The 8,480-nt window shown below is 47.9% G+C and overlaps 1 pseudogene; it reads right to left on the bottom strand.

Annotated features, from left to right (window-relative positions):
* Positions 1-7,104: 7,104 nt before the first annotated feature.
* On the bottom strand, positions 7,105-8,264 carry LOC132243694 (putative olfactory receptor 2B8; annotated as a pseudogene).
* Positions 8,265-8,480: the final 216 nt, after the last annotated feature.

The following is an 8,480-nucleotide window of genomic DNA, read 5'->3' as shown; positions in this document are numbered from 1 at the left end:
CAAAAATCTTCTGATTATTGTCATCCCTTCTAATTATGTTTTTCACCTTAGGTGTAGTGGTACTGTACTCCCCCCTCCACCTCTTCTGTGTTGGTAAAAAAGAGCAGAATGCCTTCACTGAGATCTTCCCTCCGCCTCATTTCTATGCCAAATCTATAGGTTGTGATAATAACCTCCATGTATTGTTATCTTGTCAGTGTGCTGTGGGGTCTTTGTTATGATGGATAAGTAAAAAAAACAAAACAGTGCTACATGGTATTCTGTGGATAAGGGCAAAGAAGCTATAAAAGTAAGTGAAGTACCTCTCCAGGGCACTGACAGAAGTGATGGTTTGTCATGCAGGCAGACCCACAAAGTGCTTTACAGCCATTCCCTGACAGAAGTGCATGGCTGCAAAGTACTTTAAAAATGCCTGACTATGCAACAATCTGAACCCTCATTATATGAGGGTTCAGATGAAGGTCTTTCAAGGTGGAGCACCTTCATTAATGTCTGTCAGCACACACTGGGCGCAGGGCTGGGTTGAAGCAGCCCAGACCTGTCCCTGGTGCTGTCTTCAGAATAGGAAGGGGAGAAGGGAGGGGAGGGTGCTCAGCCTGGGGTTTGCCTAGCCTATGCTGGAGGGTGGCATGGGTGGATTGGAGCTCCCTGAGGAGGGAGGGCTCCAGTCCACCAGCCCTACCCTCCAGTGCAGGCTAGGTAAACCCCAGACCAAGCTCCCTCCCCTCCCGTCTTTCCCTGCCATTCGAAGACAGCACCTGGGGTGTGGCTGGGCTGTTCTGCTTCAACCCAGCCCTGCTCCCAGTGTGCACTGACAGATGTTAATGAATGTGCTCCACTTTGAAGTGCCTTCATCCGAACCCTCATGTAATGGAGTAACATGAGGGTAACTGGAACGGGGAAGGGGGAGGGGTGGGGCTAGGAGAGACAGGCTGTAGACATGCAACCACTCCAAACTGGAGCTCAGTCTCCCCCCTCCCACCTACCCCCAACTCTCTGGACCTAACAGCCAACGTCTGATGGGTCAGGGGGAATGCTGTAACTCATGGCGCTTCCTATAAAACGCCATGAGTTACAGTGGGGAGCTGCACGTCTGTCAGCACCCCCAGTGTAGCAGGTTTTGCATCTTGACCATAGAACTGGTGTAGATAGCTGCCCCCTTGCAGAGTAAGTGTTCACTTCTGTTCTAGGAGTGTTCATGTACCCAGTTCCCTAAGTGCTCTGTGTTAGCTGCAGGGACATACTGCCAGGATGTGGGTTATGGGTGTGTTACAGAATTGCTACAGAGGCAGACTTCAAGCTGTGTTGGTACATTCTTTAACTTTGACAAGATTTTTACAAGTTTCAGGTTGCATTGCCTTGCCATTTTATTTTCTAGTGTTAACAGTTCTGAGAGCAGCTGATCTTGCTGTCCTGAAAGGAAACAAGGCAGCATCAGGCAACATTAACTCCATGTTATCCATATTTGGGGGCATTTCACTTCCTTCATTTTTTTTTTTTTTATATTTTTTCTCAGCATGCTTTTGTGCTATAGTTCAGCTCCTTCTTTCCATTGACTTTGGCTCCTGGTACTCTGGACACAGAATGCACTGGCTCTGTTAGTCCCATCAGTACCTCTGCATCCTTATCTCCTACCTCTCTGCCTGTCTAGCACAGCTTGACTCTTTCTCCTGAACCATAATCTCCACAGAAAGGCAGGTGTAAAAATGGGTCTTGTGGGAAGAGGGTGTTGGCACAGTGAAGAATCAGAAGGGACGTTGCTGAGGAGGAAGAAAGATGTTTGGCAATGCACCAGAAAAGAAAGTTCAGGTGTTAGCAGTCATCTCCCTGTTTCTTGACAGATATTCCTGTGTGACCTTGGACAAGTCAAATAACATCTTTGTCTCTCGGCTCCTCCTCTCTGAAAATGCACCCAACAGCATTTACAGCTGATTCTCTAATTTCTGTCAAGGGCAAGCTCTGAACTTACATTGCAGAGGTACAGATCAACAGACACAGTATGGGCAATGTCCTAGTTCACTCTGTGTGCCTAAATGGCACACATATATAGACAGATTATCTATCTATCTATCTATCTATCTATCTATCTATCTATCTATCTATCTATCTATCTATCTATCTATCTGAACAGGTATTTTTAGCACCTGGCTACAGTTTGGAATTCTATTTCATCCTGTGTTAAAATAGAAATGTTGGCACACATGCATGAGACAGCTGCAATTAGGCAACACCTAGCCTGGAGCCTTGTGCTGAGATGACTTTGTGGGAGATGCAGGTTAAAATTCATTCTGGACAAGGGTAGCCTAGAATCTGTGTTTTCTGCACCCCCTGCTAGTGCCCTAGCCAGTAGGTTATTGGTGCTGAAAAGTAGGAGAATCCTCCTCTTTCCTTCCACTTCCCTAGCCCAACACCCCCTAGTTTTGGTTTTTGCCTGGCTAAAATTTTGGGACTTGCCTGATCGTTTCTATTTTGCCACCCTGTTGCTCACCACAAGTGCAGCCCTGCAGAGCTCAGTCAGTTGGCTTACAGGGGCAACGCTGAATTGAAACCAGTGTGTATGTGCCCAAAACAGTGGTAGCGCAGCTACGTATATGCCATTTTGGCAGGTCTAGTGAAATAGCATTTAGGCCTATTTGAATCTGGGGTGCTTAGTTACTATGGCCTGCTTGTTCCTTGGAACCCTCTTCTTTGAGGGTTTTGCCCATGGACATTGCCCTTTGCACAAGCTACTTCCTTAACTTTAACACTTAATAATTTCTTTAGTATTACGCTCTGAAAGTTGATTCCCTGCAGTGGTGGAGATGTTCCCTGTGCAACCAGGGTCCATTGAGGAAGAGTAAAGCCATAACTTATGGGCATGGAAATGCTAGAAAAAGTTTAGGTTTTGTGATATTCTGTTGTTCTTTTAAAGAGACTTTTGGAAGGAAACTTGTGATCCAAATAACTTAAATTTGGGCTGCAGTCATACCCAGGATCCCCACAACGCCCAGCATTGCCTAAGATGCTCTGAGTTAGCTTGCCTGTTGTACATGAAAGAGTTAACCTTTAAAGGGTTAACCTTTAAACAGGAAGTGATTCATAAGTTTAACCTAGTGCAGCACTCTCTTTCTCTTCATACTGGCAGACTTTTAATCAAGGCTTCTGTTTAAATGCCAGGAAAACCCAGTGAATGACGCTCATCCACAACATGTTTAGTAAGTCAGCCTTCTGCGTAGAGAGTCAACGGTGGCAAATCCATTGCAAATGCAATGCTACCAGTTCAGGGAAGAGGCATATAAGTGTAAAAGTAAGATTGATGTAAAGGGAACAGCTATTTTGGCTTGTCACTAGTGTAACCAGGCTCTTGTACACATGATGGGAGTTTAGTATTCAGGGTGTTTTTTTCTTTGCCTCCTAAATTGAAACAGCGGGTTTTTAATTAAATCCCACCATTAAAAAATGTCCATCACATTATGGCAAGGGGTCTGATACTTTCTTTTTTTTCTTTTGTCAGCGCTGGAGCCTGCCTGTGGCTGGGGAGTCAGCTGTCAGTGGGCCGAGCAGCCCCTGAGCTGCGGGAGGGCCCTGGTCCTTCCCTCCATGGTAGTGATGCCACCCGGGGCCGCCCAGGCCAGCTGCTGCCCCAGCTCAGAGGCAGCACCCAGTCCAATCCAACTCTTCCCCAAGCCCACTTGAGGAGAGGCGCCTGGCAGGCTTCTGGTGGGCTGGCTCAGGGAACAGTTGAATTGGGCTGGGCAGCACCCAGCCTGCTAGCAGCCTCCCCTGGAGGCCCTGGGGATGCCACCACTGTGGATGGAAGGGCTAAGCCCTCCTGCAGCTCAGGGGCTGCTCGGCCCCCCTCACCCCGGCTGCTGGAGAGGCAGGCAGTAGGGCTGTGCGAAATTTCAGCAGCCGTTTCATTTGGGAGGTGTATCGGGCTGTTTTGGCACCTGAAATACTGAATCCAAATCAAAACAGAAGGCTCAGAAACATCTCCAAAATGAAACAAGGCATCTGAAATGTTTCAGAAACATTTTGTAAATGTTTCGGGAAATTTCGGAGTTTCTGAGCCAGGCTTGCGGGGAAAAAGTTATATCAGGGAAAGAGCTATACAATGCTGCTCTGTCACATGACTCAGCTCCACAAGGAGCAGAAATCCACACCAGGGGTCTCCTTGCCGCCGCTGCCCACCCTGTGCTGCCCTGGCAATGCGGGGCTGAATGGGGCGGGCAGTGGCAGTGAGGAGACCCCAGTACAGATCTCTGCTCCCTGCGGTGCTGAGCTGTGTGGCAGGGACCAGAAGGCTTGCGCACTGGTCTGTGCTCCTTCCCTGTCCCGCGACCCAAAGTGACAGGGGCCAGAGATCCGTGCAGGGGTCTCCTCACCTGCATGGAGGGCAGTGGCCCTCCCCCTGCCCCTCCCCTGGACAAGCTGCCCCCGGCCCCAAGCCCTGCCTGGCTGGGCAGTAGGGCTGTGCAAAGCTTGCAGCCCATTCAAAACAAATTCAGAGGAGATCTCTGAAACAGATTCAGCCGAAATGAAACAGGACAGTGATCCAAAACACTGAAATGAATCATTGTCTTCCAAAAGAGCTGAGTCCAAAACCAAATCAAAACACAGCCGTTTCGCACAGCCCGAGCAGGCAGGCTCTGCCAAAAAAAAGGATCGGGCGCCTTGCTGCTTCTGCCTTCAGCAGGCGCCTCCTGAAAGCAGAAGCGCTGAGGGGCCTAATCCTTTTTTTTCCTGCAGAGCCTGCCCACTTCTCCCGGGGAGGGGGAGCTAACAGCTGCAACACATCATTGCAAACCATCTGGATGTGGTTTAGTTTACAATGATCTAAATCCTCCAAAATTGGCGGATGTTTGATGCCATTAAGCCACATGAGTGATATTTTTACCATGTGTACAAGCACCCATGCCTGTTGGAAGTGGGGGTGTGAGGTTGGGAGAGAAAACAAAACTCAAGAACCTTAGCTCTCTCAGAAGACAGAGCTATCAATGAATACGTTCTCTTTCTGAGTTCTGTAATCATACCAGTGAAATATTGTGGAGACTACTAAAAATGGATCAACTATTAATTGCAGGTAGCATTAGGTATCAACACAGACTGCAGAGGTGCAAAATACCCTCACTGCCCACCGACTATTCTGCACACCCAAACCCTGACTCCTAAGTCTCTCAAATCCCAGCTTGGATTTACATGTTTGTGAGTGCTCTTTTGCTCTTCCCCTGAGTAATAACTACAGTGAAGATAGCTGTACTCAGCAAAGTAATTTACTTTTATTCAGGTAAAGAAACAAAGAATTGGCTTATATGTGCAGCTAAATCTGAGCTTTGATGATTTTATAACCAGCTTTACTCCCTACACTCCTTAATGCACAAACGTATGTGCGCGCACACATACGGTTTTCACAAACGTATGCATGCACACACACATTCTGGTTCAGGCCAATCCAGAACCTGAAGTGGGTGCAGCTTGAACTGGGAAGGAAAAGGAGCTCCAAAACTAAGCAAAATGTTATTAATCATTGTTCAGTAGAAAAAAAAATAGATGCTGACTTGGACTGGATTTTGTATCAGTATAATATAATTAGACAGTAAAAGGAGTATAATCTTTTACATGTCAGTATTCAGTAATTACAGACAATAGGAGCCACACACAATGGGGATTAAAATATGTATTTGGGAATTTGAGGGGGAAGGGCACCGAATTTGAGATCAATTTAAAGCAGCAAGTGAAAAGTAGAAGGAAAACAAGTAAAATCTGAAGGGGTATTGTTCAACAATTAATACTTGGAAAGAAAATGGATTTAACCTGAAAAAGTTGATCTTGTGATATTTAACTCCTGCTGCTCTTAGGCAGCAATATGGGACAAACTCAAGGCAAAAATTTAAATGAAACACAAGATGGGCATTGCTAATAACCCTCCCTGCTTTTTTCTCTGTAATTCAATATTGAAGATATTAAAACGAACAGATTTTAGATCAACATTTGAAACCAGAGAGAAAAATACCAGCATCCCAGGGGATTGCACAGAAACATTGGATCATTTACAGAAGAAGAGGCCAAATTAGAGGGTAAAAGTCACCAAAAAGGTCAACTTGGAGAACTTCATTAGTCCTCTCCAGAGTAGGGATTCAGGCCAGTTGTTTCCCTCTGAAAGCAGAAATGGCAGCAGTTTGAAATGGGGAAGTAGAACAGCCCCGAATCCCAGCAGACCTTTTTATCTAGAGCCGTAGCAAGGCATTTTGGCACCTGGCGCAGGTCATGTGTAGAGCGCTCCTCTACACACTATTGTGTAGTTACTTCCATGTGATTTGGTGCCCCCATTCAAGGCTGCCTGTTGGACCCGCCTTTGCTACAGTACTGTTTTTATCCATATTCATCTAAAATAGAGATGGGACAATATGTTGCTATTAATCTTCAATAATAAAACTAAAATATGAATGATTTTATATTAGTGTGTGCGCTATTCCTGCTTAATGGGTACCAGTGCTGAGAGATGACTTTCAGAGGCCTCTGTCTCACTTTCCCCTCCATCCAGAGCCAGCTACATTTGTGGAGCAAACCTATGCCTGGCCTTGGCCTTCTTGTCTTCTGAAGCTCATAACTGGAGAGGTGAGTGACCTCTAATTCCCATTTCCATCAGCCCTGCATACATACCCGTGTGGATACCTTGAAGAGTGTTATGTATAGGTTGTTACATTTGCCCAGGAGGAGGAGGAGGAGGGAACCGCATGGGACAGCATAGGGGCTAGCTAAGAGGCTTTCTGAATATTGTTCTCTTTTTCCTTGGTCTTTTGAGAACAACACACCACCATAGCCGCACACCTCTGTAGGGTGCAGTCTTGGGTCATACCCAGAACCCACCTCCAGGTTATCTTGCTCTAGGGATCTTCACCCCTCCTGAGCTACAGGCTTCAAACACCATTCCTTACCCCTCTTGGGCTACAGACCCTCAGGCCCCCTGGCCCCAGCTCTGTCTCCCACCTTGGGGCCCCCTTGCCCTGGCTCGCTCAATCCCTGGTGCCTCTGGGCTCCCCTGGGCCCCTCAATATGTCGTTTATACTTGGCCCCACTCTAGGCCCCAGACCCACCCCCATCAGGTCCCCCACACTCAGCCACTTAGCCAATGTAGTCATAGGAGACCAGGATGAGGCTTACAGGCACCAGCAGGACAAATGCACTTATAGAGAAGAGTGCAGCATCATTGAAAGATGTGTCAACACAGGCCAACTTGAGCATGGCTAGCAGCTCACATGTGATCAATATGGTTCTGGCCACACTGGGGCAATTACATAGTTGGCAAGGTATGTACCAGTGAAGCCACCAGGCCACTGAGCCAGGAACTGGAAGCCATGAGCAGGCAGAGGTGATGGCTCATTATCACGTAGCGCAGGGGCTGGCAGATAGCAGCGTAGCGATCGAGGGCCATGACTGCCAGCAGGAGGAACTCTGTACAACCCAGTCCAAGGGAGATGTAGAGCTGGGCCACGCAGCCACCCCAGGAGATGGACTTGCGCGTACTGTGGAAGTTCACCAGCATCTGGGGCCAAAACTGGTGGCGTAGCAGATGTTGAGGAAGGAGAGGTTGCTGAGGAAGAAGTACATGGGTGTGTGGAGATGGGGGTCCAGCAGGGAGATGACAATGATGGTGACATTCCCAAGCAGTGTCATCATGTAGCTGATTAAAATGAGCACAATCAGCAGCAGCGCCAACTGTGGTTGATCAGACATCCACAGTAGGATGAATTCCTCAGTAGCACTCTGATTTCTCTCATGCTGATTCTCCCATGCTGCTTTGCTATGCAACACCTGTCGGTACAGAAATAGGAAGGGTGACAAAGACCCTTCAGGCAGGCAGGAGGTTAGTGATAACAGGTATGGGAGAGTGACTGGCAGTGTCTGGTGCACGTGAATCCTGGCAGGCTGTGCAACTCAGTTGAGCAGATGGTAGCTGCTGCCCAGCGAGTGGGTCTGGAAAAGGCTGGAAGGGTGGGTTTGTGAGCATTGGTAGTGCTGTTGAATCCATGACTAAAAAATGGTGGCAGGTGCTAGAGATGATGTGAGAATGTGTACAATGGAGATGTCCAACCTGTTGCTCTTGGGCTGCATGTGGCCTACAAGAGGTTAGCTTGCCAGACCCTGAGCCCTCAGCCAGTGGCAACGTCCCTCACAGCTCTGGTTGCAGCAGGTGGCAGGGCCTCTATACTCCCTCTAGGACCTGTGGCTTCCACTTCCTGCTGCTCTCCCTGGGGGACAGGTGGTGCAGATGGAGAGTCCATGGTGCCAAGGTCAATGTGGGAGGCCCTCAGCCCTGACCACAAGAGTAGTTGGACAGTGCAGGTCTCGGACATACTTGTTGGTAGATTAGTGCCTGGGCAGCCTCTTAATTGAGAGACTTTTAATTACAGGACCAGGTTCCACTAATACAGAGTATCCCTATTTGGTGATCCAGTCCTTGCCCTTTTCATGTCCTTTTCACAAGGTATTTAGTATAA

This window comes from Alligator mississippiensis, chromosome 11 (assembly GCF_030867095.1).
Source record: "Alligator mississippiensis isolate rAllMis1 chromosome 11, rAllMis1, whole genome shotgun sequence".
NCBI lineage: Eukaryota > Metazoa > Chordata > Crocodylia > Alligatoridae > Alligator > Alligator mississippiensis.
This window is presented reverse-complemented; position numbering and strand designations above follow the sequence as displayed.